This window comes from Acyrthosiphon pisum, chromosome X (genome assembly GCF_005508785.2).
Source record: "Acyrthosiphon pisum isolate AL4f chromosome X, pea_aphid_22Mar2018_4r6ur, whole genome shotgun sequence".
In the NCBI taxonomy this organism is placed as follows: domain Eukaryota; kingdom Metazoa; phylum Arthropoda; class Insecta; order Hemiptera; family Aphididae; genus Acyrthosiphon; species Acyrthosiphon pisum.
Genome location: NC_042493.1, coordinates 73,467,969 through 73,493,226, shown reverse-complemented (window position 1 = coordinate 73,493,226; position 25,258 = coordinate 73,467,969).

Sequence of the window (25,258 nt, the reverse complement as noted above, 5' to 3'; positions counted from 1 at the left end):
CATGTGCAATTCGATGTAGGAGCACGGTACCTATATATAGGTATATTATAATATTATTATAAGATATTATGTGCGCCGCGTCGACCTGAGTATAATTCGATTTCGAAGTGGGTGTTTCGATCCGCCGAACCGTGTGAGCTCCGGCCACAACGGGTTTGCCGACTCGGCTTTCACGGTGATGATGGCTGAAAACGGCGGTGTTCCGAATGGTTTGAAACCGTAAATTATATTATGCAGGTACCTACAACACGGCGACATTCGATTAAAATCTCGCCAAAGGTTAGAATTTTTGTTCCCCTCCCCCCCCCAACAGGGGTAGATAGTCGTCGCAATAATTATACGGTAGACATCCATTGGTCCCATAGGGGTAGGGCAGATTTTATCCACCTGTTAGGCACAGGAAAACTATGTACAACCATAATATAAAACTATACAGCTGGTGACTTTAATTATAGACAGTGCGTACTTTGAATACGTTTTTTCAATTTTGATCGGAAAACTTTCACACTCAAATAATTAGGTACCTATGAATTGGCTTCATATTTTTCTTCTCCTCAGCTCACCGGTCCGCCAATAAGAACCATTGTTGCCTTCAACTTCAACAGGTTTCTGATCTGCCACTCACTAATACAAGTCAACTCATAAAGGGCACATTCTGGTTTATTGCAGCTCCAAGATATTTAGTAATATTGGACAAATTGTCAACCGAATGTGGGGTCTCCTTATAGGATTCTTGTTGTGTTTATATTTTTACTACGAGTACTTTTTTTTTCGTTAATATTGGCTACCCGCTCTCCAATAACGTATGTCCGAATCACTCTACCGGTTTATTACCGATAAACACTAGAATGTTTGGTCTACGGTCTTAGATTTTGGTTTGTATTGTACAACGTCTGCCAAAGAGTTGCTCGTTTTTTCGATGTAATCAGTAATCACTTCTCTATACGCATATACTTCTCTCTCGTATATTTATTAATATTATATTATAATATTGTTAATTTCCGTCACTTTCGCTCGCGATTTCGGCAAAAAGAACAGTACATCATATAATATTATAATAAAAATGCCGTTCGTCGACGATAACCCGGAGCTCAAAGTCCCGCGGCGGCGCGTAACGGGTCGGCCGCGGCCGTTGGTCGTGTTTGGGGGGGGGGGAGTGTCCCCGCGGGGGATCCTTAAGTCGAGTCGGCGCGGCGGCGTCGTCGATGTGTCCGTCAGATAACGTCGAGCTACGTCTACGCGCGCGCGCGGCGAACAATAGAGACGTATCGAATCGTAATTACTATTATTGAATAAATAAACGTCCGACTATATACCTATACGTGCGCGCGCATGAACACACACGCACACATAATATATTGAACGCGCCGCCGCCGCTTCTTCCGTCGGGACAATGCTCTTCCGCGCGGCGGCGGTCATACGCCCTATGCGTATATTATTTATATACATGTGATATGTATGCTATGTATATATATAAATTGTATACGACATGTACATACGAATACATATATATATATATTGTATTATATAGGTATATAATAGGTATTATAATATATTATACGAGCGCCGATGCTGCTGCGGGCGTCCCCGTCTTGACGTCGTGACACTGACGCGCTGCGGTCGACACCACCGCCGCCACCGCCGGCTCCGGGTACACGATGCTCTTCTAGGTATAATACCTATCATGCGCGCGCCGATATGCAAATAATAATATATTATATTATTATACGCGCAGTCGCCGTCGTTAGCGTTGATTTATAACGTGGTGCGCGCGTACAGAGCGTTTTTTTTTATTTTTAAGGTCGTACCTAGGTATATTATAATATACTTAGATGTAGTTATACCGTTTAAAGAACAAAAGCTGGCGACGAAATGATATTCGTTAGAGAAAAAGTATTGCGTAGCACCCTTCACCCGAGATGCTTCACCCCCCCCCCCCATCCTCACCCCCACCACACATTTGTATCAATGTATAACCTATAATATTATATCTATATGAAAACCTCATAGTTTTTTGAATTCCGGTTAAGGTTTTAAAGTAAGTAGTCTTTTAAGACTATTTAAGTGTAAGTACATAATAATAGCTAAATATGATTAGCAACGTGATAAAAAAACAAAATACAAAGAATTCAGTATATGTTCCATTATTTGTACCCACATTAACTTTTTTCATATTAGAAGTACAACATACTATCTAAGTACTAAAATAATATTATTTTTGTTCAAAGAACTTCTTCTTTTCTTATGATACAATTAATGAAAGATAATTTTAATCAAAATACCTATGCTTAATCTATAGTAATCTCGTGTAGGTATTATAATTTATATTATTTCGGCTGTCCGAGTCTTGAGAGAGCGGTGAATACATCTTAGGTACGGATGAGTCCAGTCATAAATGTGAGATAATATGGATAGATAGATAAATGCGTGCACATGGAACATCGATTTGTACGATAATAATTAAATGAATTGTTAAAAAAAGCAAATTGAAATATGTTATCTCTGTATCAAAAACGTGTGATGTGTAAAATTGTTACACCGCGGCCGTTGACTTTTCCACTATGGACCAATTCATTATGTTTACAGATAAACAACTACATTAAATACTTCCTAAAACACCTGGAATTGTATGGGTTTACGCGAACAAGTTATAATCGAGCCGCATTCGAGGAAATGGTTATGAACTGAATTTACTGTAAGGTGTTAAAACGATTTTAAGTGTTCATAAAAAAAATTAGCAAGTAGATACAGATATTTTTGTATTAATGGATATATTATATAATAATGTACCTATTTTTTTTTATTTTTGTTCCCGCTCAAAAAAACAAGGAATAGATGGGAACTGTTTACCACAATATTGCCTCCCGATCCCGTAGTATTGTTTATTAACAAACTTTTAAATACGTTATACATAGATTGGGGCCTCTAACCACCATGAAGATAGTTGGCATCCGGCCCACAGAATTAAGCCACATTCAACCTAAACGTCTATACCTCTCGCCTGTTTATTACGCTCTGCAGCCTCTTTCTTCCCGAGTGTCGTCTCCACCATCATCCTGCCAAATGTCAGTCACTGTGTTTTCACCGAAGCTTCAATCCACCGTCTCTTCGATGTATCATCTGAGATGAGCTTTTACTGCTGTCCCAGAATTATATCAGTGATATCCTCGAGCAACAGTTTCGGACCGATGAATTGCACCATATTGCGACTACCATCCACCTAGCACAGTCAATTGAACATCGTGGGTCCTCGGGTTCATTGCAGTGTTAGCACTGACAGTGTGCATCAACTACCCTGCTCTTTTTCCGCAAGTAGTGCTGGTAACATCAGTGTTTTGATAATGCATGGCCAATGTGAAAAGCCATGATTCCGAGCATTGACTGATTTACCCATCTCCAGATATCTGTGATTAAGTACCATTCGTGCAGTGTCACCTCACATTCTTCCTTCCTTATTGTACTAATATATTATGACGTTATGTCTCATTATAGGTATTCAAAAATTAGATTTTACAACTTAAATAAGTATTACCTATACGGATATAATACTTAAATATGATACTAATATGATTGTTAACGTGATATTATTTAAATAATGAAATTTCTTCGAGAATACCTACTACAGCTTTCAACGTTCATAAAGTTTTAATTTAAAAATTCTTAATAGATGTGGTGTCATGGTCTCAGATGACTTATAGCTTGTATTAATAATAATATACAACTTATTAAAAACTTAATATAAATAATATAGTTCATTTGCATGTATAGATTGCTATTAAAATCGACTATATCAAATTAATATATGTATATAGGAAAATACACTGCAGGAGTACCTGTTGTGTATCATCTAAATATTCAACAAGACCTAACGGTTACAACATTTTAAATGTATGCGTAATTATTTCGTATTATGTAGTATTGTCATCGGTCGAGAAATAAATTATTGACAAATTGTCTGTGACCATTCGAATAGTTTTATTTACCTATTTGTCTTACTAAAAGTTGTAGTAAATAAGTATAGCAATGTAAGAATTATCCTAGTAAATCCAATTTTTTTTTTTTGAAACTAGATCTTAAGACTTAAGTGTTTAGCATAATAATATTACATTAAATACCTATGTATTTAAGGTAAGAGTTAAAAGATAATTTGTTGTTGTTGTTTTAATTCGTCAATGCCCGCAGCATCGCATAATATTATGTAAGAACCTATTATTAAAGTCAGTATTAGCATTACATTAGTATTTACATTTAATACTTTTACAACAACTAACAAAAATAGTATTTATATGTAATTGTTCAAATGATACAAATTCGTAAGACATAACTACATTCACAGATTGGAACCATAATTGTTTTTTAATGTTCTTTGGGTATTATATTATTATTATTTTGATACGCTACCTCGCTACATTTTTTACCAACTTTTTTATCTGCAGCGGGTACTTATGATTTCATCAGACGTTTTGCGGATGACAAAAATAATATGACGTATAACGTGTAATATTATTATTATTCTGCACACACGAATAAACCGATCATTGTAAATCCATAAGTCAAAAGGAGTACCTAAAGTCCTTTGGTGCGGCGACGTCTTCGACCTGTTGAGCGGAAAGCTTGTGTATTATATTATAGTTGTACCTATATACATGTATTGTATGTAGGTATGTATATGCGCGTGTGTGTGTGTGTGTGTAAAAGTAAAACTATTTACGCCGAGTCAATTAATATATTATTATTATATTCTACCGTAAGGTGGCCGTGGGGCTTTTCTCACGAGAACGGGTCGTCGTCGTCGTCATAGCAGTCGTCGACGGTGCGGGGCAAGTACACGAGCGCGCGCGCGATTCGTATATATAATATGTATGGTATATACCTGTATTGTATATTATATACTTGGGTAATATACGCGCGAGCGTAGCACACATACGTCAGCGGCGGTATCACGTACTATTATTATTATTATTACTATACACACACTCGCGTATTCGTAAAAAAAAATATATATATAATAATATACATATACCTATGTATGTGTAATGTTATTATTTTATACGACTTATATTACGATATTATATATACAATATACATACCTTACCTACCGACACCGACGCCGCCCGCGAGTTGATGTGTTTATTAATATCTGTACATAATAATATAATAATAATATTATTATAATACGTATATATAATATGAGCACACGCACGCGCTTAAGATATCGAATGGGTGTTATTAAAACCATTAGCGGCCGTGCCCCTCCGCTACCTTTCCACCGCACAGTCAACTGCTGCCGCCGCCGGTGGTCGTATTCGTGTGTATATATATATATACATATATGTACATATATGTATATTACCTTAGCAACGTGTATGTGTGTGTGTGTGTATTATAATACACTTCCCCTTTACACACGATAATAATAATAATAATAATGATATCCTCTCGGCTCCGACACGTAATTTTTTTTCCCGACTATTGTGACAGCTAATTTCGGTCGGATGATTCGGCTACAGCGGCGGCGGCGATATATTACACGCCTCGGCCGCACCGACTAACCGTTCTACATAATATCCGTCAATCTATATTATATAATATGTAGCTGGTAGGTATATGTCTAGCTTGGTCTGCAGTTTTGAAGAATGGGTCGGACATTATACTGGATGCCTAACATACCTACTAAAAAGTCTGTAGAAAGCAGCTGAATTTTTGTAGCCGCGCGGACGAATCCGTTTGGAAAACTGTCGTATGCACTCGAGTGACATTATTGCTATATAATATATACTAGAAAATAGTATATTGTGTGGCAAGGGCGGGAAGTGAGCCACACATACTATTTTTTGTCATGCCCCTGCGTTCATGAAAAAGGTTATGCAGGGATCTATGCAACAATTATAGACTACTGTACAAAATATGTTTAAATGTTTATGCGTCATGCAAGGAGGTTATACTATAAATATAAGATGTAACCAAAACTTTATACTTTGTAAGGACCGTGGTAGGTATACATTTTAGTTTCTGGTTGTGCAGGGGATACGCTCCCGGTGGCCGTCACTTTTGTGGATTTCTTCTTTTCCGCCCGGTACTTTTGTGGATTTCCTCTTTTCCGCCCGGCACTTTGGGGATTTCCTCTTTTCCGCCCGCTGGATGGAAAAAAGTTGCTTTCCAACGCTTCAACTGTGGTCGAAAACCAAACTTTCGGTGCAGGCGTGACAAAAAAATAATTTCTTGTACGCACGCATATCAATCGATCAGATAGAAAATTCATTTTTAATTTCAGTAGCACATTATAATTGCATAACGTTGACTCCGCAGGTTATATGTATACTCTTCTATAACTGCTTTCTCAACTATACCAGAATTCGGGAAAAACAATAAAAATTCGCGTACCTATAATGCGTATTCGCCTGTCTTTATACATTGTGAAAAAAAACGTTTATGACGATATTTTACACGCCTAGGCCGCACCGACTAACCATTCTACATAATATCCGTCAATCTATATAAGATAATAATAGATAGGTAGTCTAACTCGGTCTGTAGTTTTGGAGGGTGGGTCGGACATTATACTGGATGCCTAACATATACCTACTAGAAAGTCTGTAGAAAGCAGCTGAATTCACGCGAACGGATCCGTTCCAAAAACTGTCGCAGCACAGCGGCTATTCTGTGGGTCTTGTCCGTCGTCGTCGTCGGTTTGCACGTACAGAGTGACATTATTGCTATATATAATATATTAATATACTAATGTCGTGTACGCACTACGCACGCATCAATCGATCAGATAGAAAATTAATTTTGAATTTCAGTAGCACATTAATATTAGAGAACGTTGACATAGCAGGTTATATGTATACTCTTCTGTAACTGCTTTCTAAACTATACCCGAATTCGGGAAAAACAATAAATAGTCGCGTACCTGTTATGCGTATTCCCATGTCTTCATACATTGTGAAAAAAAAAACGCTTATGACGGTTTGAACCATGTGCGGCGCGCGCAATGTACAGAAACGATGATTGACAAACAAATAATCGTGAAAATTCTGTATGAATGTAGAAAATGTACGAAAATAGAACACGCTATTTTTTTTTCAATTAGCCGCATGTGCAGGGGCCGTTCGAGCCAATGTTGCATGAAACGCCGTTCAGGTTATTATCACAATACGATTAAAGGGGTGACTGGGGAGAGTCACCGAATTGCAGTAAACGGGTGGTAGGGTGAACTTTGTAGTGAACTTGAGTCCTTGACACAGTAGGTAATCTCATACCTATATATACGATATTTTAATAGAAATCGATCTTTAAATAATCTAACGCCATTCTATATACGTTGCAGGTTACCCCCCATAAACTTGACGCCTTTCACTGTATGAATATAATATTATGATATATCTATTTTTTTTTCTCATAGCGAAAATGATTATAATTTTCTACATGCGATTGGCTTGGCGGCTGTTAATATGTTATAGGTACCGACACTTAATTTTAAACGAATTATGTGTTTATAAGTGCTTTATAATCACATAATGTGCACTATCTCGCATCCAACAATTATATCCATATTACATATTATGACGTTATATGCATCGTATAGCGTACCCTCTTGTACAATGTGTGTAATTATGCGCAACGGTTTAATATATTATTATATTATATTAGATTTCTGCAGTACGCCTTATCTCTCGTATACGCATTGGCATTTATCAATATACAGTCGTTGTAGACGGCTGCGCGGAAGAACCGTCGTCGTAATAATTAAGTATATAATAATGTTGTGTAATAATAATATTATATAATAGTTAGCGAATAAGAGACACAGCATGTCTCCCATGTACGATAGAATGCTGTGTTTATTTCAAAAATGTATGATTTATACATTTATACATAATATTCGAAGTAGCCGACAACCTCCTTCGGGCTCCGAGAAGCATATAATGCCCCGACACAGACGTCATCAAATCTATTTTCAAATTCTTTAAATTATCAGCAAATTGTAGAACCTAATTATTATTATATGACATAACGATATGGATTTTTTATATTATACCTAACCTATACAATTATATTGTTTCCCATTAATTATTCTTTTTGTCACATAACGATTAAAATATAATATCATAATAATATAGTATTTCCTTGTGTAAGTACTCTGTATAGTAACTTTCAAAAGTCAATAATCACATTGTTGACGTGGCTTCGATACACAAAAAACAAAAAATAAATAAATATATGTAATAACAATAATATACCTCGGTATAGCGGGCAGCTATAGCGGCGTGCTGAACATTTATAAACCATGATGCGTAGCATACATTTCAGAACCCATCCACTCTTTATCCCCTTAATATAATATATTATAGTACATATAATTATTATGTGACTGTAAATATTTTAATTTTTGTTTGATGTTATTGGTTATCGTAATGTATCCAACCACCACACCCTCCAAAAAAAATTCCACCATGACGCCTAAGCGTCATAAAATCCCGTTCAACACGCCACTGAATTAACGGGTAGAACTTGTTCACTCGATAAATAGGGATATTATAATAAAATATGATAAAAGTATAATAAAATTCCATATAATATACTCGGACAGTGTGTATAGGTCTTAGGCGGAGGCGCTGGTTTATGCGTCATCAGTACCCATATGTCCTATACCGGCTATGTACGTACATTATGAGTTTATATATATATATATAGGTACGTGTATACAATGTAATACATCGACAAACGACGATTTCGTGCGGATACAACGGATACCTCCTATATATTTCGTTACAGATGTATACATCATATCTATACATCGACGTACGATTATAATCTCGTTTATGGGAAGCGGCGTTTTTTTTTTTTTGTGTGATATTACACATACACACACTTTTGGTACGACATATATAATAATATTATACATGATGGGATCCGAGGACCATAGGTACTGCGACATCTCAGACTCTCTTTCTCTGATATACATAATATTATATACAAAGATGTATAATATGTGTTTGTAGGTACGCACGCGCTCGCGCACACACAAACACGTCGCGGCCTGTACGTATATAATATACATAATAATAATATGTATATGTGTGCAGTGCGTATAAATTCGATTTTCAAAAAGAAAAGCCGCCCGGGAGAGTATTAACCATATAATATATTATTTTATTTGTCCCTTTCTACTTTTTGTCAATCTCTCTCTCTCTCACTCTCTCTCTCTCCCACTCGTTCAGAGGGTAGTCGTCACGTGACCATAGCCTCGTCGGCGCGTCGTACAAAGGGACACACGCTCGCTACCTAAACCTGCACGTTATGATGATGGACACGAACGGTCGCGTACATATTATACGAATTTCTCTGGAACAAGCTGCGGCAATAACAATAATCGTTTAATATTATGCCAAACCGTTGTCCGAAAAGGAACATAATAATATTATATATATAGTGTCGCAAGCATTATGCGCAGGCGGCGGTGAACGCATCGTCAAAAATTATTATGGTTATTGTTGTTGGGCGCATTACCATCGTTAACACTGCACGAAATGTCGTCAGGCTCCCATAAACTGCATGCTCGGCGCTTGCGCCGGCCGATTAAAGACGATCATCGTCGCCAAACCGACGAAAGGTTTTGGTGAAACTCGGGAAACGCTCTGTCTGTTATGTTATTATAATATTATAACGATATATACCTATATACTATATACACCGACGCTGCGTTACGCATTACGAAACGTATGATTATAATAACATAATATTAAAAATCCCCGAGGGGGTCGCAATAATTTTCGAGTGTTTTTTTTTTTTTTCAATAACAATGACGACGGTTACACTGCTGCAGCCATCTGCGTATTTGACATATTTTTTATTACATTATACTTTTCCATAAATACGCCTCGTTTACTAAGAGATAATAAATAAATAGCGCAGGTACATCCGTTCGCGTTTTACCGTTTACCTGAACCATATCGCTTCATCTCTCCGTCACGGTCGTCGTTTTACAGGCTTCGGAATAACAAAGCGTTTAGATTCGAAGAGGTAAGTATTTAGGTATAATCATTGTAAACCCTTCTCGGAAAGTTAAATATTTACCTAGACAAATTTTAAATTATTTTATCGAATCTTAACAAAAATATAAAAGGCAATCATGTCTTTATATTATAAATAATAATTTAGATATAACGCAATCGTCGCAAACTCTTCTCGGAAAGTTTAATATTTACCTAGGCTCTAATAAATTATATCCAATCTTAACGAAACTGTAAAAGGCAACTATGTCTTTATATTATCGTTTAATTCTCTTTATAGTTTTAAAAGAAAAAAAGGTTGCAGGTATACCGAACGCATAAACAGTCGTACCGTAAAATCTGACTGACGTACAGTGAACTCTGAACTATGTCTGTCTCAGTAGTTTGCGTACCTATAAATTATGTAATAGAATACTTATTATAATATGTTGTCTTTAAGTTTCAATAATAAATAATAGCTCGCTGCTGTATAGACCTACCATATACAGCAGCGTCATTTTTCAAGTGTACATCGCCATTCGTCACTGTAACGGATGCGTAAAATAGGTTTGAAGTATAAAGAGCTTAAAATTATCACAAATATTTTAAAAATTTCAATGCGCAAAGAAAACTAAAATTTAAGAAATGGTACTGGAATGTTTTAAGTTTCTGCGGTGAATATATTTTTTTAATAATAACTTAATAATAAAAATCGATTGAGGGTAAATCGTGATTACCCAATTGAAAATGTATGTCTCCGACATTCACAATGTTCCCTGTAGAGTGCCTGTACTGGCTATTAATAGTTGGCTGACCCTTACGGGCACAGTACTGGCCAAAATTGTATCCAGTACTACACTAGTATTGCAAAACTAGTAGTGGCAGTTAGTGTTGACTCAATACTGGCATACTAAAGGTGCCGCCAGCCAGTGTGTCTTGTAGTTCTGCCAAGTGGTGGTTGAATACTGGTACATTACTGGCACACTACTTACGGGCATCGCCTCCATATACATTATAAGTAAAGGTTAGCCAGTGTCTCTCGTAGTTGTGCCAAGCCTTGGCTAAGTACTGTACACTACGAGCATCGGGCCCCATATAAATTATTAGTCAAAGTGTGTAAGTACCAGTGTCTCTGGTAGTTGTATCCCCCTCACCCAATCGTTTAAGGGTAGTTTTGGATGAACCACTTGGTGTAAGGAGCTATGTCAACATTTTGGTTTGACCGCACTGCAGGGGCGGCTCCAGGGGGAGGGGGTACTAGGGACTGCAGCCCTCTTCCAAGCCATATTTCTAAAAAATCGTATACCGTTAAAAACAAAATTACGAAAAAAAAAACAAATTACAATATCGAAAGTTGTCTGAATATTATGACTTTACATAATCATATCTATGAAATACTATTATAAAAAATCGGTGAAAATGTCAGGTATCTTAGGTTATTTATTTTTGAATTAGGTACAGTACAACAAACGAACAAAATCCATTTAGTCGAATTATGATTTCACATCAATATTACCACTTTTCCGTAATTTTGGTTTTTTTATGATTGTTTTGGAAAATACTGATAGTTTTTTACTTTTGATACATCATAGGTATAAAATTATCACTTGCTGCAAGAAGTGATAACAAACACATACATAGTAAATTTAATATATATTTTTATTTCACTCCACTCAGAATCTAAAATTATGCATGCCATGCCAGTCATCAAATTTCATTTATTCATATTTCATAGTTTACAATATTTTTAATAACTTTCAAAAATATTGTTAATTTTTGAAATGACAGTCAACAAACATATAATTTTTAATATAAAAATGGATTTTGTTGAAATTCTATCTTTGAACGATTATAACCAACTTCTGTAGATTACACTCAATTTTTTTGACCTAATTCCAGTATAAACAACTTATGAGAAACCTTGTGTTAAATTGTTAAGCATTTTGACGGAGTATAATTTTTTTATTGACATTTTTAGGAAAATATTTGTAAATTTAAAATATAATGTATAATAAATAACTCAAAAAGAAATATTTTTTAAAATATTCCATGTATAAAAAATGTTAGGTATAGGAAATATTTTGTTAAAATGTCAAGTATCTTAGGTTATTCGTTTACGAACATCAACATAATAAAAAAAACTGATTTTCATAAAATTTGTTTTGCATAAAAATTCACCTAATTCAATTTTTTTGGTTTTATCAAGTTATTAAGAAAATAACTGAGAATTTTACTTTTACCCCCCCCCCCCCCCTCCTAAAAGTTTGTAGTTAGAAATGTATAAAGTTAAAAAAATGTTTATAGCTAAGGTTTGTAAATTTAACTAAGGTTTCATTTTTAAGTAGATAGCTGTTACTAAAACTCAAAGATCTTAAAAGTGTATTGGCACAATTTTTATAGACATTTGAAGTTCAAATTTTTACGAATTTGACATTTAGCCGAAAAACGTCGTTTTTAGTTATTTAGTTGTTGATTTCATTATTCGCGTGGAGTGGAAACTTGTGCGTATATATATTTTACACCACGAACCTATTCACACCGTTATAAAGAATATCCGTATGATCGGTATTATCTTTTAAGTTAAATAGGGTAAAAAAAGTATTAACTAAAACAACTAATTCAATCTACAAAGTTAAATAAATTACTATAATATCGAAATAAATATAATATAATAATATATACTATATAGTTGGTTATAATAAAGCCGACTAGGAGTCCTTTGCTCAGAAATGATTTTCGCTTGCAATGATTTATCATTGAATTCAAGTTCAACACTGTCATTACGGTAACGTTACTCAATTATGAGCTCGACGTCTAAGGTACAGCAGAGCGATTACCTATTTGCCTACTTTTTTAAATTATAATAAAATCGAACGATCCACGAAAATGTAATTTTTGATTATATTATACTTTGGGATATCATCGTAATGCACCAGTTTTGAAAGTTCTAGGGTGGGAGAAATCGTTATATTTAGATAATTTATTAAGGGTTTTTCGGAGCCCTTAAAATTTTTTTCAGGCGCTTCAGGAAAGATGGATCAAATATTATTATCATTATAATATTATTATTATATAATATTATATTATATTCCAGTTTATATGTTTAATTATTACATAATAAACTACAAGTTACAACAATGTAATACATATTAAATATAGTAGAACGAAAGACTTACGAACAGTACGATCATCCGAGGTTCCTTAGTATCGGGTTACTGTATACTCGTCCCGTACCTAACGAACTTAACATGGTGCGTGTCTTATACATGCTTACATTTGTATGCATATATAATTGTATATACATGTGTACCCGGATGACTATAATAATATAATATGTCTATAAGCCTATTCCTCATTATCAATAATTATGTTTTTAGTAACGGTGACCCACATTATTAAGTATCAATAGTTATGTTCACACTTATAATTAAATTCATTCTTCCAGCTAGTTCACAGCATAATATGTAACTATATGACATACATACAATTTGATACGCTACAGTTTTTTTTTGTTGTTATAATCATATTATAGTTTTTCAATATTATTTGTCAAATATAACTCTTTAAATTGTATATTATTTGATGCGATAATATACGATTGAAAATCTTATATCATTGGGTTCGTCACGCACACAATCGTCGTTCGTGACGATGAAGCTAATAGCTTGTATGCGTAGGTGCCGACGAGACGATTTCACAATAGTTTATTATCATAATATTGGCAATGACGATAATGTTTAATGTGAAAATATAGACATTAATGTGACAACGTGAAGACTTTCCGGTCTATTCGGAATGACATAATGTGCGGAACATTACAGATATGCCTGTACACCTACCTTTTTACAGCTTACACTTTATCGTATTACACACTTAAAACGCGGTTAATGACAAAAACGACGATTCAATTACGTTTCTTAAGTCCCGACGACCTGTGCCCAGGTGTCGTACACATCAGCTATGTATATATAATAATAATAATATACCTATACCTATACCCGAAGGATTCATAATGCGTGTTATGATATTATCCTGCGCATTTGAGACGGTGTATATATATATTATATAGGTAGGTAGTATAATAATATAATAACATTATATCGTCGAGTACCGCCGCCGCCGTCGTAGTCGTCGTTGGCGGCGTAAAAATCTATTGAATCCGATTACAAAATAATAATAATAATAATAATAGTAATAATAATAATCAATAGCCACTTCTTCGTCTAAAACAATTACACGCGAGCTGGCGTGCGACTACGGTAGGGTTACCTACACCTATATAATATAAAACCTATCGCGGCGGCGGCGGACCGTAATGTCTTAATTTGTTTTTCTTCGCTTGGGTCTCGTGTTATTATTATTATTATTATTATTATTATATTACCTATATTATTATTTCTCTGGGTCCTACACCACACCACACACATTCACATCCGCCATGAGAGACGCTGACCGTTGCCGCGCGAGCCAACCGATCGCGGTGTTAAAATGTCACGATGAAAAGACCGAAATTTGCCATTTCATGATTTATGTGCGTGTCATGTATTGTGTGCAGGCGCTCGCAAACATACGTTATTATTATTGCCATTATTATTATTACACGATATAATATAATACACGTATAGAAAGACGGTTCCATGACCACTAATTGAGACACCATACACCCATCAACTATAAGCTATCATTCCACATTGTTGCGAATAATGGGTATAACTATACATACCTTTTTTTTTTACACCGATCTAATGGGAATATCTATAAATATACACGTAATGTAATAACAATATTTCCTAATATTACTTATTACATTAATATATAATAATAATTCCTTGTATCACATATTATTATTATATACGAACGTCGGTGTGTATTTTGTGTAAATGTTAAAATAAGAATTACCGCAATTTTTCATTCTAGCGGAACGTATATAACGTCGACCGGGGTACCTACCACATCTTGTGAGGTCTTTATAATAACAGGTTGGTCGACACAGGAACCAGCATGAGGCGTTGTGGGACGCCCTAAGGCCCACTATTTGGTACCTCCCCTTGACACCTTGGCTAATTCTCTATCATTACCAACACGAAACCGGCAACTGGTCATAGCCTTGTGTGTGTGAGTGTGCGTGTGTGTGCGTGTGTGTGTATCATGACCAGCCGACGTTTTATGCTTTCCGGATCGAACACACGAAATAAAATTAACACATACGCCGCCGACGATGACGATCAAGCTGTATCGGAGCAGCATCGAAGACGATCTGTATACAGGGTGTGTGTGTGTGTGTGAGTGTGTTGTACACGTGTAGTGTATCATCGTTTGAACTTACGTGTGTTGTAGGTGTTTGCGATAGGGTTCTAGTTTAGATCATTTTTTGGAGAATAAAATTACCTCACGTGCAATTGTGTGCTATTGCGCCAATATAATATTATGCGAATTGACTATTGGGCTGCGGTTTCAAACGATAAAAGTTATCTGCTATTTCGTTTCCAGTTTTTGGAACGTCTCTCGGTTTATTAGTCGACCTTCGATCCAGTAAATACATCATATACCTACATAGAAAGTTCAAAAGTACATTCACTGCGACTGCACCAGCAACTGTTCTGATATCCATATTCCATAATGTATGGTCTGAAACATGTCGTAGTGTGTCCCAACAAATGTTGATGCAATAGATTTTTACACGCAGGAACAAAAATAGTATAGATGACATTTTATTAAAAAACGATTTTTTATGGCATGTCAACTCGAAAATCATATAGTCTTATTGAACAGATTAGATTTCATCACGCGTTCAGGTTTAAGGATTTTCAGACATCCTGTACAAGTTTACAAGTGGCATGCACAGCGATACAGCTACGCACGAAATTGTTACATAACTGTCATAATATAACCACACGCACAATGCACACACGCACAGCCACGGCCATAAGTGTGCATGCATATGAGGCTGATTCGTTTCTTTTTTAAATGTTTTTATGGTTGTAGTTATTTTCAACTGAAGGGTCAATATGTGATGCAGCCGACCAAATATTGGTGAATTTAAAAAACAGTGAATTTATTGTCAGTTATTGATTGATTCAATATGATTCGTAACTACACTTGAATCGTCCGAAAAATGTACCTATTCCTGTAGTGATAGTGAAACGAATTTTGTCTTTATCGAGTTTCACATTGAATTATTCAGTTGTAATTGTTTTTTTTGCTTAACAAAACATGTCGGTGATCAGTCTCCATTAGGTATATAAAATATGCTTCGCAAATAATATATTGTGGCAATAAAATACATTTTAAAGTAAATTGTATACCATTATTAATTTATACTTGAAACATTTTCAACGTTTTATTAGATTTAAAAATGTATATCTTAGAAGTATACAATAACTTTAATTTTTGCAAACAAAAAATAGTATTTTCAATAAAATTCAATAAATAGCTATACACAATAGGTGCCTGTAAGTTATAACATATATTAACATAATATCAACTTTTATCGAATAATGATTAAAATAAAATAAAAAATAGTCGTGTAGTTTTATATCATTATACTCATATCGTCATATAGTATCATATTTAGTAAAATAATAATTTATGTGCGATGTATAGTAAATATTGAATAGCAATATTATAGAAATGACGTGTTAAAAATATGATATATTAAAAAATATTAAATATATAACTTGTAATTATCAGTTAATACTTAATAGTGTTAATAAGTAGTTACAATATAATTATTTTTATTTTAGAGGTAAATACGGCTTACTAAATAACTAAACAAGTATTCGAAATAATTTATTTTTGATATTTAAATATTTTATTAGTAGGTTAAAAATTAAAATATCGTTAGTATTATAATAGTACCATGATAATAATTGTCTACGTATATTTAACTATCCTTTAAATTCAGAGTGGGCAGCCTAAATATAACTTTGATATATTTGAAAAATCGTAGAAAGCTTCTTAAATTTAACTTTTTATATAAATGAATAAACAACAAAATTGACAGCCCTCGTGTTGTTTAATGTTTATATGAACTAAATTTTATAATAAACATTAGATATACGGATGCATTTACTATAGAAATTATTTAATATGTATTGCTTGTGAATATATTAATGTATGTGTGATGTTAATACTGTCTCTTTAGCTTTATTGTGTGTACTCTTAATGATTTAATGAATATTTGTAAACTTAGATTTTGTTAAATTTTGTTTTATTTGATATACCTACGTAGATGGTTATATATATATTTTGTATTTTATATTTTCCTTACTTCTACATTTTCAACCTATACTATTTAATATTGGTATTTATTTATATTATAATATTTTTTCTTTTTACTTTCAAATTTTCTAATTTGTTGATTTTGCGTGACTACTTAGAGTTTTTGTGAAAAAATAAATACACACAAATTTATTATTATATGAAAATAATAACGTAGGAAATTAGAACGATGAAAATAAAAAATAAAAATCATTAGCCTAACACTTTAAAGACAATGCGAATATACTATCCTTTTTTATGATAAACTACGACGTACATAATATATTTTTAAGAACTGTATAAATTATTTTTCCTATTTAAAACTTTAAAAATGTAAAAGTGTTAAATAGCTTCAATTGTTTTAAATCAGTCTGTTGTTTGTTTTTCAATTTTAAACTGAACTTTGGTTATAACAGTAAACAATTGTTTTTATTTGTACGTTTCTATCTCGTAATTGCCAACTGCGTCAACAGAATATAATTGTTAATCTAAGTAGACAAGTAATTTAGTAGATAAGTAGTTTATAATACACAGTTATTAATTTAAATTTGCATTCATTAATTACATACCTACATGCAGAGGCAACACATAAATAAACTGGTACTTTTAAAATAGGTTTCTGTGCTTTTCTGTGCTTAAAAATAGTTAATATTTTGTGAGAGGACATTGGCTACCTCCTGGCTAAAAGTCACAAAAATCTAGGTCAACTCGGGTCGTATTATGCTAAACTCATAATTAGACTTATAAAATGGGTCAGGTAATACAATTATACTATCGAAGTGTAAAATCATACAATAAGACATTTATGTTTGACTTTAACCTTCATGATAATACAACATGACGTCTATAAAGCATTTGACGCTTTATGAATTCTGTTTTTATTTTATGTGTCACTCGAATATAATATAATATAATATATATGAAATAAATCGTAGGTACTTCACATTCGAAATAATAATAATAGTAATAAACCATAGACATTTATAACTTTATATAAAGTTTATTACCATACACTTGTATAATCATGAAATTATTTTATTGGTCATCTAAAATCCATTGACTATACCTTATTTCTGAATATTATACCGTTACTCGTTATATTATATATCTGCTTTCGTAATTTAAAAAATAATTTATCGGTACAGGAAGTGTAGGTATCGTATTTACATTGAATCACACAATTAATGTAGTTTAGTTTCGATAATTCAGTTGTAGTGAAACATTGATTTATCTCAAATATTAAGTCGTTATGTGTTGTGACTGCAAAGAGTATAAAATATATAGTAGCACACCAAAAAATCTGTAATCGTTTAATTCATTTTCCTTGCGTTTAGAGCACACTAAAAATGTGTCTACTGCGTCTTTCAGTTATCTGTTAAAATAACAGGATTTTAAACGATTTGTGTTTCATCTAATAAGAAAACATAAACCTATTGTGCCAAGACATAATTTATTATACTAATTTTATTTTCAACAAGATTGAAGTTGTGTGAATCCGGAAACGAATCGACTAAGTACTTACTACATACATTATACATAAGTAAATACTTATATCATGATGTCGTTTTGTGGGCGAATAGTTTTCTTCCTGTGTCCTATTATATGGCGACGACACTTACTATAAGTGTCTTCACCATATGTGTGGTTCACTTATTATTATTATATCTACTAGTTCTCCGGAGATCGTATATACAATACTACTTGTATTACGCATAATATACGAACGACGCGCGTGCCGTTCCATTTGTCGTCCTGCACATTTTGTAGTAAAACTCGGGCAACTAATAATTATTGCTGTGTCCTCTATCCGCGTCAGCATGACTATCCCTCTCTGTCTCTCTCTCTCTCACTCCCCATATATTATTTCCTCTGTGTATCTATATGTTTCGTCCTTTCTCTCTCTTTCTCTCTTTCTCTCTCTCACTACGTCTTTTTCTCCGTGTCAGTCGTTTTCACGCCACCTATATATAGCGTATAATATATAATGTGCATTTTCTCCGTCTGTGCACTGCTGCTGCGGTCCACGTACGCACTCACATATTACTCTACACATCGCGCACACGTAATATATTATTATGCGTATTTATATCTGTAATGGCGTTTCCGTGTAAAAGCTAACGAATGGGGCCATTATTAGTGGATAGGTATAATATTGTGTCGTCGCTGGAGAAATGCGACGCTATTTCCGACCGAATCGCGTGAACCGGAGCTGGCGCGCGCACCGTGGGGTGTAAACGCCTTTCCTCCGCACTAGTCTGTGGTGGGTTTTAATAATTGTTTTCCTTTTTATTTTATATTTTGTTGTTTATTTATTTATATTGTATCACAGATGCTCGTGCTCGCAATATTATAACTATATAAATATTAGTAAAATATAAAAATGATTTTCGAACCAGTTTCCTGTAATAACCATGCGATTTTTTTTTCGTCATCCGTCTGTCTGTCTAGGTACCTAACTATGCCGAAAACTCGATTTATTTTCGACATGCAGTTAGTCGGTATATTATATCATACATAGTTTTTTTCCACGTATTTTTAACCACGTCGTTTTACAATGCATTCCTAAACCACATAACTTTATATGGGTTTTGACGTTAATTTTTTTCTTTTTTGGTTCTTTTTTGTTTTCGTAACTAATTAACCGGACCTTATCGCGCCGACGCGTATTTTTCGTTTACACTATCGTATAAGTAGATTAGACTTACATAATATGATATTATAAAATATATATACTTTCTTAATTAAGTTACACATTTTTTTTTTTGATATAGCTAGGATGTTTGACTTTTCAAATAAGTAATATAGGTATATAACTTTATTTTTTTTTTTAAACTGAATAATAAAAATATCAGACTATAATTTATTTTTATTCAAATTTTAAAGAACATGATACCTAATTTTAAAATTAAAATTATTATTTATTAAGTTCATATCGTAACTAATTTACTAATTACTCGTATTAGTATATAAGTCTTATATCTAGATACATAATTCAATCAAACAATTAGTGTAAAAATAAAATAAAAATATTTCACAAACTCCTTCAACTGTTAAACATAATGTATCCCCATCGTATTAAGACGAATATGTAATTATGACATACTAATGTTCTCAGAAGTTGAGCCCTTACCAACCCAATAAAAAATCAAAAAAAATCGCAATAATTGTATCAAACGTTAAAAAAATACAAACAACTTAATGTCAAATATTTTATAATATAATATAGGTAATTATGTTCATATAAAAAACGTTCATTATATTTGTATGCACTATTAGCTAAAAATATTTTTTCACTATCTGAGAAAATAATTAATCAGTAAGCAATAGGATTATATAAATCTGGAGCAGTGATGTTGGATGGTGAGAGGTATACTTACTTCTTTGAGTTTTAAACTAAACCTTAAATGTCGCATACTTATGTTAAACAAATAATATTTTAAACATTTATTTTATTAACAATATTTGTAATTTAATGTTACAACTCAGTAAATATAGCAATTAATGCAACTATAAATGGTATATGTATCCACCAATATACCTACACGACCTAAAACAATATGATACATGACGTTATATTGTCCTGTTTACTGATATTATGTAATTTAATTAATCAACACATTGAACAATATTACTTAGCTGAAATTAAACAGTTATTAAAATCATTTCAGAGAGAATATGAAAATGATAAATTATTTATGATGAATTAAAATATCAACTTACAGAAAAAAAAAACTAATTAGAATTTATACAAATGGAATCAGGTTGGTCTTTTGTGTACCTAATGAGTAGCGAGTGTTATATTATTATGTATTGTTACGGTTACGGAGGCCCTTAATAAATTATCGTTATAGGAAGGTACCTACTGGGAAGAATATTAATTAAAATTGTAATATAAAAAAATAATAATCATAGTAGCTATTAAACATAATTATATGATATTATTATTTTAACAGTATTATAGATTGGAAAACGTTTTGACGGATACAATAATATGTACCATTGTAATACTGTACATATTATTATGTCAGTATATGGAGTAGTGGATTACCGGGAGGGGAGGCAGAAAGGCCTATACCCCCATGGCCCACTAACCTAACGCCTGTAGGCGTATAAACTAGTCTATATTTTAATAATAGTTGTGACGTAGAACTTAAGACTTAGGTACGTCTTATCAAATTGTATACACTAACTTATAAGATTATTTTTTAGATTTCAGAATCATATTCGTTTTAACATAGGTAGGTAGGTAGGTACGTATTAAATACCCAACTACTTTATACTTTGTATTTATAAATGGCAAACCAAAATCGCATGTAACGTCATCTCATGTCAACACCAATTATATCGACATTACGTGAAATTATACTGGCGACCCAATGTAATTAATTTAAGTGTTTTTTTTAGAAATAAGTATTTAATATTAATTTAAAAAATGTTTGTCACCCCAAAAATAATCCAAGATAATAAACTGTTAACAATATGTAGGTATTTTGAGTTATAAGAACAACTTTTGAGGTTTACATTTTCAAGTTGTTAAAATTGAATATTTTATAAATTTACGACTAGGTAAAAAATAATTTACAAGTTTTGGTCAAAATTGGAACTTCAAAAGATTATAAAAATTTTATTTTTATTTCTTTTTTTGTTGATATTTTTAAGTTTCTATAAGTGTAACTTTTGAAGAATCTTTTATTTAATTTAAGGTAAGGTCCCTTACCTACCCATGAATTCCACTACCGCAGTATCAGCTCCTCCGTCTTGCATTTTTAGTTAGAAAATTAGTCAAAATCTTATCTGACATGGTTTTATTTTAGTGGGGGGGGGGGGGGGGGGTGTCATACTTACTGATTTGGCGGGCTTCCGGTTTTGAATATATCGTGACACTTTTTAAAGTGTTTGGAGACGGCTAATTGTTCTGGAATGAAACTGTAATCTTTTATAAAATATTTTCAGTAGAAAAATAATATAACCGTTGGTAAGATTTTTTTTCATAAAAATATCCAAAAAAATCTTTGTCCCGCATTCAGTAAATTAAAATTTGGCAACAAAATATTTTATGACAAACAACAGACTATACAATATACATGTCAACAAGATTACCTTTCGGATTAGAGTGTGTGGTATTTACATTGCCATATAATTCTGGTGGACCGATAATCGATTAGGATGAATGTGTGCAATATTGGATGGAAAATAGTAATTGTATTTTTTTTTCTCAAATATTTCTTATTAGTCTATATCTGTTACAAGTTTGAACGATGAGCTTAATTGATGATAATAAAATAATTACATGGGAAACAGAACGTAGAAGCCTCCCAGTAGGGTGGTACTTCAAATAATAATAATATAATATTCTTAATAATGTGTAAGGTGAAAAATACGATCGTCGAACATAGTGCCACCAACACACTAGCAGGATGTGCCGGTCTCTCGCAGGTGAATTTTGTATATTCAATTTTTATTTTCCACAATAAAATATTGTAGGCACCTTTATAATATATTATATTACAACCATTAATAACAATCATTGTGATGCACTAAACTTATTATTATATAGTATTATTCATTGATTCGCGATTACGCAGCTATTTTTCCCCTGTTTAGTTTCAAACCGACATATCATTCATTTTATGATATTATATAATAAAATATAACACACACACACTTGTATTAATCTTGTATATGTAAAACCATGTTTCCAATTTTGTTACACTTGTCATTTAATAAATTATATTTTGCCTCATTCGCGCATACCACGCTGCAATCACAATAAACGATGACGAAAACACATAATATAGATGCATATTTATAAATATATACACCTTTAGTTGTAGTTAATAGTGTTAATACATGTTTTTCTAAAAGAGACGAGGGTGCATGTACCTATATAGTATGTCTCACCGCGTGAGTCCTCTTTTGATAAGTTGTTTTTTTTATTAATGTTTTTAAATGCTAATGATTTATAAAAAAGATTTTATGAGTGTTGATAATACCAACAAATTTCAAATTATTATAGCTTATGAGTAATTTTTACGCTTTACACCTATCATAGTAATTCACGTTTGAATCATAATTGATATTTTCGTTTAAATTAAAAATCTAAAATAGACTGCTGAAAGATCTAAATTAAGTAAACATTTTTAACTTCAACTACTAATTTCCTCCAAGTGTTTTAATAGATATTATTATGTAACTGTGGAAGAATTCAAGCTTTTGCAGGAATTGGGTAGTACTAACATGACGTACTAGTACAATCATGGTGGAAAAGTCTATAAATATAAATTATTAATTAATATTAAACAAAATAAAACACATTTAGTGATGGATTGGGTAAAAATGTATGATTAAGGTAATCGATTAAGGATGATACAATAAATAGTACATGGACCCACTCCGTTTTGTAAGTAATCCCCGCAACAATATAGAACATTATTTTTAACACCTTTATTATTTCACAAATTCAGTGAAAAGTTCATTGAACCATATATATATTGTGTTTTCCATTTGTTTATAACTACCACAATATTTAACAAAAACAAGTATAATAAAGGTATAGAAACGACGAACATGTGTTAGACGTCATTTATTTACTTATTATGACAAGTTCCATGTCAGTATGTCGTAGACGCGTATGATGCAAGAAAATATCATTTAGGGACAATATGTTATTATTTACCATGGCAAGAATAATTTATATCAAATGAGGTTTTCTTCTAAAGCCTATATGGTGTTCCTTTTAACTATTTTTAATAGTAGAAAAACATAATATATGTTATCAGAACATCACGTAAATAATGTTATAACGACATTAAACAACTAAAATTAACAGTAAAAATAATTAAAACAAAAGGTAAGTGGATGTCGCTCTGCTGTACAGTAGTTAGAAGTGGGTCACTGTATAATGGACAGTATTAAATTTGAATTCAATGATATAATATCACTGTATAAGAAAAATGATTCTGAGCGGAGACGGTATATCATTCTATGTATTAGACATATAATATATACTTATCTATGGTATTAAAAAAAAATTGACCTATAATAAATTCCAAATTAATCATATCATAATATCTATTAGGTACTTATAACGCGTTATACATCAACAAAAAACCGTGGTACTATCATAGATATATAATAGTATACTTTAGAAGTTTCAAGTACCCACAAATAATATTATACAATCACAACAAAATAACTAAAATAATAATCCTAGGTTTTAAATATGTAATTTCGTCCAAATTTGTACTTAAAATGACTATAAAAATAAACTGTGTAAATGTATTTTTTAGATTTTTTGGTAACAGAATTAATTACTTACGTGAAATCTTGTTTTAAATTTTCAATTCTTAGATACAAAAATTGAACATTTTATACATTTTTAACTACAAAATAATTTTTTAAATTAAAATTTGATAAATTTTGTCAAAATTTGATCTTTAAATGCTTATAAAAAAAAATTGTGCCTATGTATTTTTAATATTTTTCAACTGCTATTGTAACAATATATCAGGAGCTTTGTATTAAATTTATACACTTTTTGGCCCAACAGATAAAACTTTATTGATATTTATAGAAAAAAAAACTAAAAAAATTTAAAACTGAAAATGTCCGTAAACAGCTCAAAAAGAGTCAAAATATTTTCAAAATTGTATGGTGTATAGGAAATGCTAATATAAACATTCAGTAAAATGTTCATGTATCTGCAGTTATTCGTTTTTTAATTACAACAAAATTAGGAAATCGCTATATGAGAAATCGAGTGAATATCCAGTGTTGTAAAAATTTGAATTTCAAACGATCATAAAAATTTAATTTGACTTTCTTATAGATATTTTTTGTTTGATAAAGGTAGATAATTTTATAAGGAATCTTGTATTATATTTTCATATCTTAGATTTAAAAAGAAAAATTTTTATGAATTTCTAACTCGAAATAATTTGAAAATTTTCGTGATTTTTCCATATTTTGTCATTTTTTGAACTTTAAATGCTTATAAAAAAAAA